Genomic DNA, 13745 nt, shown 5'->3' with positions numbered 1-13745 from the left:
TCTCGTGCAATTTGAACAGACACTGGTACAGAATCACTTGCTAATTGACGTGGTTTCCGGCGACGTCGACGCACACTTTTTGTGGGACGCACACAGTCACTTTTAGAGAGAGTGTCACTGGGCGGACTGGAATTAACTACATTAATTTCCATGTTCGAAGGTTCACGAGCCTGAGCATTCTTGGTTCGATTCCGGCGCGAAGCAAAGGGCCTGGAATCGTTGTGAGTGTCCGATCTGAGCTTTTTCTGGCAAACACTCTGAACATGTCCTTTTCTATTACAGAAAAAGCAAATAGCTCAGCGTGATGGGCAATTCTCACGCGAATGTCAAGTAGCACACCGCGGGCATGATTTCACTGCATTTGCTTGCTTACGCGGGACACGTGGTGGATATCGTGGCGGCAGCTGCGCGGACGGGCGTGAGGCCTGTTTACAGTTCCGTGCAGCTCGCCTGGTGGGCCAGTTAATGTGACACACAGCTGGTGAAGTTGCAAATGATTCCTGAGCAAAGTCAAGTGTGTCTTGCCGATCCAATATGTCTATCACTTGTTGAAGAGAGGGATTGACTAGTTTCAAAATTTGCTCCAGTATACGAACATCAGAAACGTTCTGTGCAACTGCATCACGTACCATAGTATCTGAATAAGGGAGGCCACATTCACACTCAAAAGCACAATCCCTAGTAAGACCTTGCATAGTGGCAACCCACTGCCTATTAGTCTGACCGGCCGTACGTTTTGTACGAAAGAACGTATACCGTTTTGCAATGACATTGACTGAGTCCTTGAAATATGCATCTAATGCAGGCAAAATTTCTTCGTAGGACAGAGTTGCTACATCGCGTCGGGGAAACAATTTCATTATCACACGGTACGTCTGGACGCTGACACATGATAATAAGTGAGGCTGCCGCTCATTACCTTGAATTCTGCAGGCGGCGAGATGGAATCCAAATTGGCGTGACCACTCCGTCCAGCTTTCCATTGCCACATCGAATTGACGAAAAGGTGGTGCAACTGCGTGTTGTGGCTGCGGTAGCGGTGGAGCGGCGGCTGCCGCTTCGTTTTGCATTGCACGTTGACCCTGGACGAGCTGTCCAAGGGCATCCAATAACACCTGCGTCTGCTGATTCTGCAAGCGATAAAATTCGGACAGTACATCTGGAGATTGTGGCGAAGCCATGACACAAGTAAATTAGAGCAATACGACCGTTTGTATCCGAGTCTCCAAATATGTTGTGTCTAGACAAGACAGCCTAGACACACTGAGAGGAAGCCGAAAGGCACGCGCTTAAACTCACGCAGGCTGGCGTGAGGTCTGAAACAGGGTACGTAATGAATGCTATAAAGAAAAGTACGTCGCTTCTGGAATACTTAACTTTAATCCACATTTGTAGAACATCGCTCTTGATGATACATTAATAGAATCTCAATATCAATTGAATACGGCGCCTTGCTAGGTCGTAGCAAATGTAGCTGAAGGCTATGCTAACTATCGTCTCGGCAAATGAGAGTTGTCAGTGAACCATTGCTATGAACGTCGGCTGTACAACTGGGGCGAGTGCCAGGACGTCTCTCTAGACCTGCCGTGTGGTGGCGCTCGGTCTGCGATCACTGACAGTGGCGACACGCGGGTCCGGCGTATACTAATGGACCGCGGCCGATTTAAAGGCTACCACCTAGCAAGTGTGGTGTCTGGCGGTGACACCATATTCCTCCCCAGAAAATCGGCGAACGGTTGTGTTATAAGGCTTCCGCCCGCCGTGGGGAGGACCCCATGTTGACGTATGCGACGAGGTGGGGAGCCTAACAACAGGCGAGGCTGTTCCACCCGCACCCGGCCATTCGGTCCGAGAGGAGCTAGGAAACGCCTGAAAACCTAGTCCAGGGTGCACGTCAACATGCGGTGTATGCGCCCGTAAAAAGACAGGAGGGGCCGAAGGGTCGACCTCCATCGCGTCGGGGTACCCGACGGGCGAAGACGACATCTGGTCCGGAGCGGGCAAGAGTTTCACGTCGGAGGACAGCTGGGCACGGGAAGCAATCGGCGGCGCGTGACCCAGGGAGGCGCTTGGCGGCTGCAGCGAAGCGTCCACTGCGGGCGTCGCCGGCGGGAGAACAGGCGGCGGCGGCGGCGGTGGCGGCGGCGGCGGCACGTCGCCATGTGGCAAAATGGAAGGCAGCGTCGGCTACACCTGGGGATGAGGCGAGCCAGTAGATGGGTCCCCAGGGCGCTGACCGGACGGCACCGTCGCTGAAAGCGGACGGGGAGCGGCAGAACCCGTCCGACGACAGAGGCGCAGCTGATTGAGATGCCGACGCACCTCACCAGAGGCCCCCAAAACCAGATACATAGCGCGGCCGAGGCAGCGAAGAATGCGCCCTGCGAGCCAACGCCGTGAACCTCGATAGTTGCGATAGTATACAACGTCGCCTGGAGCAAAAGCAAGTGGCTGCCGCTGCACAGGAACCTGATGCGGCGGATGCAGCAAAGACATCAAGGTTCGATGAGGACGATCGTGGAGCAACTCAGCCGGCGAGCGACCATCTCGGGGCTGAGAGTGATACGAAGACAAAAAGAGCAACAACGCGTCCTCCCGAGAATGCTACTCTTTCAACTTCAACACCTGTGACTTGAAAGTCCGGACCAATCGTTCAGCGGCACCGTTTGACCGAGGCGAAAACGGCGCAGATGTCAGATGTTGAATACTACTGGCCTTGCAGAATGACTGATATTCTGCGGACATGAATTGTGGGGCATTGTCGGAAACAATAGTCTCAATTTTCCGGAAGGTTTTCGCAAAATTACTAAGGGTGATGCCCAGAGAGAAGCCTGCACACGTTCAATCACACCTTGTGATACCAAATCGTGTAAGGTTCTTATGACCTCATCACGCAATGCGTGGAGAACATTGCGCGCTCTGAAAAATTTCGGTTGCGCGGTTACTTTCAGTTCCAAATGTGCATTATAGTTCTTATCGCAACCAATGCCCGGTGCAAAAATGTCTGCAAATTCTTCACATAGACTAGAAACACTGGCTGAAGGCACAGTCTGGTTCACTGATAGGAACTGCTTTACTATAGACAAGTTAAACAACTGAAATAAATCTAAACCAAGCCGGCCGAAGTGGCCGTGCGGTTAAAGGCGCTGCAGTCTGGAACCGCAAGACCGCTATGGTCGCAGGTTCGAATCCTGCCTTGGACATGGATGTTTGTGATGTCCTTAGGTTAGTTAGGTTTAACTAGTTCTTAGTTCTAGGGGACTAATGACCTCAGCAGTTGAGTCCCATAGTGCTCAGAGCCAACCAAATCTAAACCAAACAAGTTCACTGCAGAAGAAGAATGAAGTACGTAAAATGACACAAGTTTTGTTTGTCCCTTGTATGTTGCAAGAAGGCTGCACTGTCCTAACACAGGGATCATGTGACCTGAATATGTAGTTAGCTTAACATTTGCGGCACGCAACGGAGGAGTGCCCATTTGTTCGTACGTGTCTTTATTGATCAATGAAACTGCAGCTCCGGTATCGAGCTGGAATGGGATCACGTTGCCATGAATATCCAAGTCTACAAAAAGTTTATTGTCCTGCTGACGACAAGAGCGACTGTCTCGTGCAATTTGAACAGACACTGGTACAGAATCACTTGCTAATTGACGTGGTTTCCGGCGACGTCGACGCACACTTTTTGTGGGACGCACACAGTCACTTTTAGAGAGAGTGTCACTGGGCGGACTGGAATTAACTACATTAATTTCCATGTTCGAAGGTTCACGAGCCTGAGCATTCTTGGTTCGATTCCGGCGCGAAGCAAAGGGCCTGGAATCGTTGTGAGTGTCCGATCTGAGCTTTTTCTGGCAAACACTCTGAACATGTCGTTTTCTATTACAGAAAAAGCAAATAGCTCAGCGTGACGGGCAATTCTCACGCGAATGTCAAGTAGCACACCGCGGGCATGATTTCACTGCATTTGCTTGCTTACGCGGGACACGTGGTGGATATCGTGGCGGCAGCTGCGCGGACGGGCGCGAGGGCTGTTTACAGTTCCGTGCAGCTCGCCCGGTGGGCCAGTTAATGTGACACACAGCTGGCGAAGTTGCAAATGATTCCTGAGCGAAGTCAAGTGTGTCTTGCCGATCCAATATGTCTATCACTTGTTGAAGAGAGGGATTGACTAGTTTCAAAATTTGCTCCAGTATACGAACATCAGAAACGTTCTGTGCAACTGCATCACGTACCATAGTATCTGAATAGGGGAGGCCACATTCACACTCAAAAGCACAATCCCTAGTAAGACCTTGCAAAGTTGCAACCCACTGCCTATTAGTCTGACCGGCCGTACGTTTTGTACGAAAGAACGTATACCGTTTTGCAATGTCATTGACTGAGTCCTTGAAATATGCATCTAATGCAGGCAAAATTTCTTCGTAGGACAGAGTTGCTACATCGCGTCGGGGAAACAATTTCATTATCACACGGTACGTCTGGACGCTGACACATGATAATAAGTGAGGCTGCCGCTCATTACCTTGAATTCTGCAGGCGGCGAGATGGAATCCAAATTGGCGTGACCACTCCGTCCAGCTTTCCATTGCCACATCGAATTGACGAAAAGGTGGTGCAACTGCGTGTTGTGGCTGCGGTAGCGGTGGAGCGGCGGCTGCCGCATCGTTTTGCATTGCACGTTGACCCTGGACGAGCTGTCCAAGGGCATCCAATAACACCTGCGTCTGCTGATTCTGCAAGCGATAAAATTCGGACAGTACATCTGGAGATTGTGGCGAAGCCATGACACAAGTAAATTAGAGCAATACGACCGTTTGTATCCGAGTCTCCAAATATGTTGTGTCTAGACAAGACAGCCTAGACACACTGAGAGGAAGCCGAAAGGCACGCGCTTAAACTCACGCAGGCTGGCGTGAGGTCTGAAACAGGGTACGTAATGAATGCTATAAAGAAAAGTACGTCGCTTCTGGAATACTTAACTTTAATCCACATTTGTAGAACATCGCTCTTGATGATACATTAATAGAATCTCAATATCAATTGAATATGGCGCCTTGCTAGGTCGTAGCAAATGTAGCTGAAGGCTATGCTAACTATCGTCTCGGCAAATGAGAGTTGTCAGTGAACCATTGCTATGAACGTCGGCTGTACAACTGGGGCGAGTGCCAGGACGTCTCTCTAGACCTGCCGTGTGGTGGCGCTCGGTCTGTGATCACTGACAGTGGCGACACGCCGGTCCGGCGTATACTAATGGACCGCGGCCGATTTAAAGGCTACCACCTAGCAAGTGTGGTGTCTGGCGGTGACACCATATTCCTCCCCAGAAAATCGGCGAACGGTTGTGTTATAAGGCTTCCGCCCGCCGTGGGGAGGACCCCATGTTGACGTATGCGACGAGGTGGGGAGCCTAACAACAGGCGAGGCTGTTCCACCCGCACCCGGCCATTCGGTCCGAGAGGAGCTAGGAAACGCCTGAAAACCTAGTCCAGGGTGCACGTCAACATGCGGTGTATGCGCCCGTAAAAAGACAGGAGGGGCCGAAGGGTCGACCTCCATCGCGTCGGGGTACCCGACGGGCGAAGACGACATCTGGTCCGGAGCGGGCAAGAGTTTCACGTCGGAGGACAGCTGGGCACGGGAAGCAATCGGCGGCGCGTGACCCAGGGAGGCGCTTGGCGGCTGCAGCGAAGCGTCCACTGCGGGCGTCGCCGGCGGGAGAACAGGCGGCGGCGGCGGCGGTGGCGGCGGCGGCGGCACGTCGCCATGTGGCAAAATGGAAGGCAGCGTCGGCTACACCTGGGGATGAGGCGAGCCAGTAGATGGGTCCCCAGGGCGCTGACCGGACGGCACCGTCGCTGAAAGCGGACGGGGAGCGGCAGAACCCGTGCGACGACAGAGGCGCAGCTGATTGAGATGCCGACGCACCTCACCAGAGGCCCCCAAAACCAGATACATAGCGCGGCCGAGGCAGCGAAGAATGCGCCCTGCGAGCCAACGCCGTGAACCTCGATAGTTGCGATAGTATACAACGTCGCCTGGAGCAAAAGCAGGTGGCTGCCGCTGCACAGGAACCTGATGCGGCGGATGCAGCAAAGACATCAAGGTTCGATGAGGACGATCGTGGAGCAACTCAGCCGGCGAGCGACCATCTCGGGGCTGAGAGTGATACGAAGACAAAAAGAGCAACAACACGTCCTCCCGAGAATGCTACTCTTTCAACTTCAACACCTGTGACTTGAAAGTCCGGACCAATCGTTCAGCGGCACCGTTTGACCGAGGCGAAAACGGCGCGGATGTCAGATGTTGAATACTACTGGCCTTGCAGAATGACTGATATTCTGCGGACATGAATTGTGGGGCATTGTCGGAAACAATAGTCTCAATTTTCCGGAAGGTTTTCGCAAAATTACTAAGGGTGATGCCCAGAGAGAAGCCTGCACACGTTCAATCACACCTTGTGATACCAAATCGTGTAAGGTTCTTGCGACCTCATCACGCAATGCGTGGAGAACATTGCGCGCTCTGAAAAATTTCGGTTGCGCGGTTACTTTCAGTTCCAAATGTGCATTATAGTTCTTATCGCAACCAATGCCCGGTGCAAAAATGTCTGCAAATTCTTCACATAGACTAGAAACACTGGCTGAAGGCACAGTCTGGTTCACTGATAGGAACTGCTTTACTATAGACAAGTTAAACAACTGAAATAAATCTAAACCAAGCCGGCCGAAGTGGCCGTGCGGTTAAAGGCGCTGCAGTCTGGAACCGCAAGACCGCTATGGTCGCAGGTTCGAATCCTGCCTTGGACATGGATGTTTGTGATGTCCTTAGGTTAGTTAGGTTTAACTAGTTCTTAGTTCTAGGGGACTAATGACCTCAGCAGTTGAGTCCCATAGTGCTCAGAGCCAACCAAATCTAAACCAAACAAGTTCACTGCAGAAGAAGAATGAAGTACGTAAAATGACACAAGTTTTGTTTGTCCCTTGTATGTTGCAAGAAGGCTGCACTGTCCTAACACAGGGATCATATGACCTGAATATGTAGTTAGCTTAACATTTGCGGCACGCAACGGAGGAGTGCCCAGTTGTTCGTACGTGTCTTTATTGATCAATGAAACTGCAGCTCCGGTATCGAGCTGGAATGGGATCACGTTGCCATGAATATCCAAGTCTACAAAAGGTTTATTGTCCTGCTGACGACAAGAGCGACTGTCTCGTGCAATTTGAACAGACACTGGTACAGAATCACTTGCTAATTGACGTGGTTTCCGGCGACGTCGACGCACACTTTTTGTGGGACGCACACAGTCACTTTTAGAGAGAGTGTCACTGGGCAGACTGGAATTAACTACATTAATTTCCATGTTCGAAGGTTCACGAGCCTGAGCATTCTTGGTTCGATTCCGGCGCGAAGCAAAGGGCCTGGAATCGTTGTGAGTGTCCGATCTGAGCTTTTTCTGGCAAACACTCTGAACATGTCGTTTTCTATTACAGAAAAAGCAAATAGCTCAGCGTGACGGGCAATTCTCACGCGAATGTCAAGTAGCACACCGCGGGTATGATTTCACTGCATTTGCTTGCTTACGCGGGACACGTGGTGGATATCGTGGCGGCAGCTGCGCGGACGGGCGCGAGGGCTGTTTACAGTTCCGTGCAGCTCGCCCGGTGGGCCAGTTAATGTGACACACAGCTGGCGAAGTTGCAAATGATTCCTGAGCAAAGTCAAGTGTGTCTTGCCGATCCAATATGTCTATCACTTGTTGAAGAGAGGGATTGACTAGTTTCAAAATTTGCTCCAGTATACGAACATCAGAAACGTTCTGTGCAACTGCATCACGTACCATAGTATCTGAATAAGGGAGGCCACATTCACACTCAAAAGCACAATCCCTAGTAAGACCTTGCAAAGTTGCAACCCACTGCCTATTAGTCTGACCGGCCGTACGTTTTGTACGAAAGAACGTATACCGTTTTGCAATGTCATTGACTGAGTCCTTGAAATATGCATCTAATGCAGGCAAAATTTCTTCGTAGGACAGAGTTGCTACATCGCGTCGGGGAAACAATTTCATTATCACACGGTACGTCTGGACGCTGACACATGATAATAAGTGAGGCTGCCGCTCATTACCTTGAATTCTGCAGGCGGCGAGATGGAATCCAAATTGGCGTGACCACTCCGTCCAGCTTTCCATTGCCACATCGAATTGACGAAAAGGTGGTGCAACTGCGTGTTGTGGCTGCGGTAGCGGTGGAGCGGCGGCTGCCGCATCGTTTTGCATTGCACGTTGACCCTGGACGAGCTGTCCAAGGGCATCCAATAACACCTGCGTCTGCTGATTCTGCAAGCCATAAAATTCGGACAGTACATCTGGAGATTGTGGCGAAGCCATGACACAAGTAAATTAGAGCAATACGACCGTTTGTATCCGAGTCTCCAAATATGTTGTGTCTAGACAAGACAGCCTAGACACACTGAGAGGAAGCCGAAAGGCACGCGCTTAAACTCACGCAGGCTGGCGTGAGGTCTGAAACAGGATACGTAATGAATGCTATAAAGATAAGTACGTAGCTTCTGGAATACTTAACTTTAATCCACATTTGTAGAACATCGCTCTTGATGATACATTAATAGAATCTCAATATCAATTGAATATGGCGCCTTGCTAGGTCGTAGCAAATGTAGCTGAAGGCTATGCTAACTATCGTCTCGGCAAATGAGAGTTGTCAGTGAACCATTGCTATGAACGTCGGCTGTACAACTGGGGCGAGTGCCAGGACGTCTCTCTAGACCTGCCGTGTGGTGGCGCTCGGTCTGTGATCACTGACAGTGGCGACACGCGGGTCCGGCGTATACTAATGGACCGCGGCCGATTTAAAGGCTACCACCTAGCAAATGTGGTGTCTGGCGGTGACACCACAGGTTTAACCATTATTGATTTTTGAAACTCGAAACGCGTAAGACATGGATGGGTGAGCAATGGTTCTTTCAATTTCTGAAAAATATTGTTTCAATTCTCTGGTTCATTTAAAAGGAACATTTTTACGCCGGAGGCTATGCAAAGGACTAGCTATTTGCACTGCATTCGAAATGAATTTTAATGCAATATCTCAGTTAGATGGTTATAAATACAAAATCAAAAAGGGGTAATGCAGGAGTAGCTTTAATAATGATTAAAAAAATAGGAGTGCAGATAAGCTACTACAAAGAGCATGGTGAACGCATTATTGTGGCCAAAATACACACGAAGCCCACGCCTACCACAGTAGTACAAGTTTATATGCCAACTAGCTCCGCAGATGACGAGCAGATTGATGAAAGGTATGATGAGATAAAAGAAATTATTCGGATAGTGAAGGGAGACGAAAATTTAACTGTCATTGGTGACTGGAATTCGATAGTAGGATAAGGAAGGGAAGGAAATGTAGTAGGTGCATATGGAATGGGGGTAAGGAATGAACGAGGAAGCCCCCTGCTAGAATTTTGCACAGAGCATAACTTAAACATAGCTAACACTTTGTTCAAGAATCATGAAAGAAGGTTGTATACATGGAAGAAGCCTGGAGATACTAGAAGGTATCAGACAGATTATATAATGGTAAGACAGAGATTTAGGAACCAGGTTTTAAATTGTAAGACATTTCCAGGGGCTGATGTGGGCTCTGACCACAATCTATTGGTTATGATCTGTAGATTAAAACTGAAGAAACTGCAGAAAGGTGCGAATTTAAGGAGATGGGACCTGGATAATCTGACTAAACCAGAGGTTGTACAAAGTTTCACGGAGAGCGTAAGGGAACAAATGCCAGGAATGGGAGAAAGAAATACAGTAGAAGAAGAATGGGTAGCTTTGAGGGATGAAGTAGTGAAGGCAGCAGAGGATCAAGTCGGTAAAAAGACGAGGGCAAGTAGAGTCCTTAGGTAACAGAAGAAATATTGAATTTAATTGATGAAAGGAGAAAATATAAAAATGCAGTAAATGAAGCAGGCAAAAAGGAGTAGAAACGTGTCAGAAATGAGATCGATAGGAAGTGAAGAATGACTAAGCAGGGATGACTACAGGTCAAATGTGAGGATGTAGAGGCATATATCACTAGGAGTAAGTTAGATACTGCCTACAGGAAAATTAACGATACATTTGGAGAAAAGAGAACCACTTGTATGGAATATCAAGTGCTCAAATGGAAGACCAGTTCTAATCAAAGAAGGGAAAACAGAAAAGTGAAAGGAGTATATAGAAGGTCTATAGAAGAGCGATGTACGTGAGGGCAATATTATGGAAGTGGAAGAGGGTGTAGATGAAGATGAAATGGGAGATATGATACTGATTGAAGAATTTGACAGAGCACTGAAAGACCTAAGTCGAAACAAGGCCCCGGGATTAGTCAACATTCCATTAGAACTACCGATAGCCTTGGGAGAGTTATCCCTGACAAAACTCTACCATCTGGTGAGCAAGATGTATGAGACAGCGAAATATCCTCAGACTTCAAGAAGAATACAATAATTCCAATCCCAATGAAATCAGGTATTGACAGATGTGAAAATTACCGAACTATCAGTTTAATAAGTCACGACTGCAAAATACTAACACGAATTCTTTACAGACGAATGGAAAAACTGGTAGTAGCCGACCTCGGGGAAGATCAGTTTGAATTCCGTAGAAATGTTGGAACACGTGAGGCAATACTGACCCTACAACGTATCTTAGAAGATAGATTAAGGAAAGGCAAATCTATGTTTCTAGCATTTGTAGACTTAGAGAAAGCTTTTGACAATGTTGACTGGAATACTCTCTTTCAAATTCTGAAGGTGGCAGGGGTAAAATACAGGGAGCGAAAGGCTATTTACAATATGTACAGATACCAGATGGCAGTTATAAGTGTCAAGGGGCATGAAAGGGAAGCAGTGGTTGGGAAGGGAGTGAGACATGTTGTAGCGTATCCCCGATGTTATTCAATCTGTATATTGAGCAAGCAGTAAAGGGAACAAAAGAAAAATTCGGAGCAGGAATTAAAATCCACGGAGAAGAAATAAAAACTTTGAGGTTCGCCAATGACATTGTAATTCTGTCAGAGACAGCACAGGACCTAGAAGAGCAGTTGAACGGAGTGGACACAGTCTTGAAAGGAGGATATAAGATGAGCATCAACAAAAGCAAAACGAGGATAATGGAATGTAGTCGATTTAAATCAGGTGATGCTGAGGCAATTAGATTAGGAAATGAGACACTTAAAGTAGTAAAGGAGTTTTGCTATTTGGGGAGCAAAATAACTGATGATGGTCGAAGTAGAGAGGGTATAATACGCTGACTGGTGATGGCAAGGAAAGCATTTCTGAAGAACAGAAATTTGTTAACATCGAGTATAGATTTAAATGTCAGGAAGTGGTTTCTGAAAGTATTTGTATGGCGTGTAGCCATGTATGGAAGTGAAACATGGACGATCAGTATTCTAGACAGGGAAAGAATAGAAGCTTTCGAAATGTGGTGCTACAGAAGAATGCTGAAGATGAGATGGGTAGACCTCATAACTAATGAGGAGGTATTGAATAGAATTGGGGAGAAGAGAAGTTTGTGGCAAAGCTTGACTGGTAGGAGGGATCGGTTGGTAGGACAAGTTCTGAGGCATCAAGGGTTCACCAATTTAGTATTAGAGGGCAGCGTGGAGGGTAAAAATCGTAGAGGCAGACCAAGAGATGAATACACTAAGCAGATTCATAAAGATGTAGGTTGCAATAGGTACAGGCAGATTAAGAAGCTTGCACAGGATAGAGTGGTTTGGAGAGCTGCATCACACCAGTCTCTGGACTGAAGACCACAACAACAATATCTCAGTTAGCCAAGAACAGCTTGAATTTCTTGTACATTTGTAGGTGAAGGTAATCTCCATATTGCCTCTAAACTCATAGTCGAGGGACGAGCACCGTGTGCGTCAATGGCATGTCCCGAATATTCGATTTCAATATTGAAAAACGAACATTTCAGTAAATTAATTTAAGCTCTGCAGAGATGCTGTTCTGGTGTTTTTCCGGATATAATGTCGTCTGAATAATTTGAACAGGATGAACAGGATGCGTGTTTAGACTTTGCTTGTTCAAAAAAGCGTTGAAATAACGCAGGAACAGAGGTGCTTTCGAAGGAAAGGCGCTGGTTTTCATACAAGCCCATGTACATATTAGTGAAAATAAATGTTTATTTCCTCACCCAGGGGAAATGTAGATGAGCATCAGCTAAATCAATTTTTGAAAAGAATCATCATCTGATAGGTGATCCATAAGCTCATGAATACGTGGATGCAGGGAGGAATCTCACTATCTGTGCATTAACTGTAGTTTGGTCGCCCACTGCTTGAATACTGCTCACCGGTGTGGGATCAGTACCAGATAGGGTTGATAGCGGAGATAGAGAAGATCCAACGGAGAGCAGCGCGCTTCGTTACAGGATCATTTAGTAATCGCGAATGCGTTACGGAGATGATAGATAGACTCCAGTGGAAGACTATGCAAGAGAGACGCTCAGTAGCTCGGAACGCGATTTTGTTGAAGTTTCGAGAACATACCTTCACCGATAAGTCAAGCAGTATATTGCTCCCTCTTACGTATATCTTGCGAAGAGATCATGAGGATAAAATCAAAGAGATTAGAGCCCACACAGAGGCATACCGACAATCTTTCTTTCCACGAACAATACGGGATTGGAATAGAAGGGAGAACCGATAGAGGTACTCAAGATACCCTCCGCCACACAGCGTCAGGTGGCTTGTGGAGTATGGATGTAGATAGATGTAGATGTAGTTTCCCTTCCCTTGTGATCACAAGTGGAGATGGTCACTGACATGCACAAAAGGGGTTTCAGAACTCTGATCTGTTCTAATCTGTTAAGTTCAGGTGCAACTTAATCGCGAATGGCACGAGGTACTGGAAGAGTGCGGTAAAAGCTAGGTTTTGCATTCTCATTGAGCATAATTTGTGCATGAAAATCCTTCTCAGCCCCAGTGTGCTGTTGAACAAATGTCTATATTTATCATAGAACTGATGAATACTGGAATGAGAAGTTGAACGTCAGTAGCCTCCACATGTCCTGAATATCTAAACCATATAAATTAATGAAAATGAATGTAAACAGTCACAACCGCAATAAGCATTTGCTTAGATAAGGTTACCGTTTTCGGGCTTTTTAAACCATCTTCAGACCCATAGTGGTAGATGGTGGCTGTCAACGGAGCAGACGCTACACCTCCACGAACGCTAACTGCTGTACGCTTGCCCGTACGTGCTTGTGCGATAGCTCAGCACAGACAGCTCACGAGGGAACCTCCCCATCGCACCCCCGTCAGATTTAGTTATAAGTTGGCACAGTGGATAGGCCTTGAAAAACTGAACACAGATCAATCGAGAAAACAGGAAGAAGTTATGTGGAACTATGAAAAAAAGCAAAATATACAAACTGGGTAGTCCATGGCAAGACAGGCACATCAAGTATAGTGTGATCTGAGGAGCGCCGTGGTCCAGTGGTTAGCATGAGCAGCTGCGCAACGAGAGGTCCTTGGTTCAAGTATTCCTTCGAGTAAAAAGTTAAATTTTTTATTTTCAGACAATTATTATCTGTCCGTCCGCCCGTCCGATGCGAGGTAACTGCGCCGTGGTATGGGAACGCCACACCTAAACAAACATAGAAACACACGACGTCAGTCGACTACAGTGCACGGAAGAGAGAGTATTCCTGCTAACGAGGCTCCCTGGCTG

Source organism: Schistocerca americana, chromosome 1 (assembly GCF_021461395.2).
Source record: "Schistocerca americana isolate TAMUIC-IGC-003095 chromosome 1, iqSchAmer2.1, whole genome shotgun sequence".
In the NCBI taxonomy this organism is placed as follows: Eukaryota; Metazoa; Arthropoda; class Insecta; order Orthoptera; family Acrididae; genus Schistocerca; species Schistocerca americana.
The sequence above is the reverse complement of the archived record's forward strand: the minus strand, read 5'-3'. Positions refer to the sequence as shown.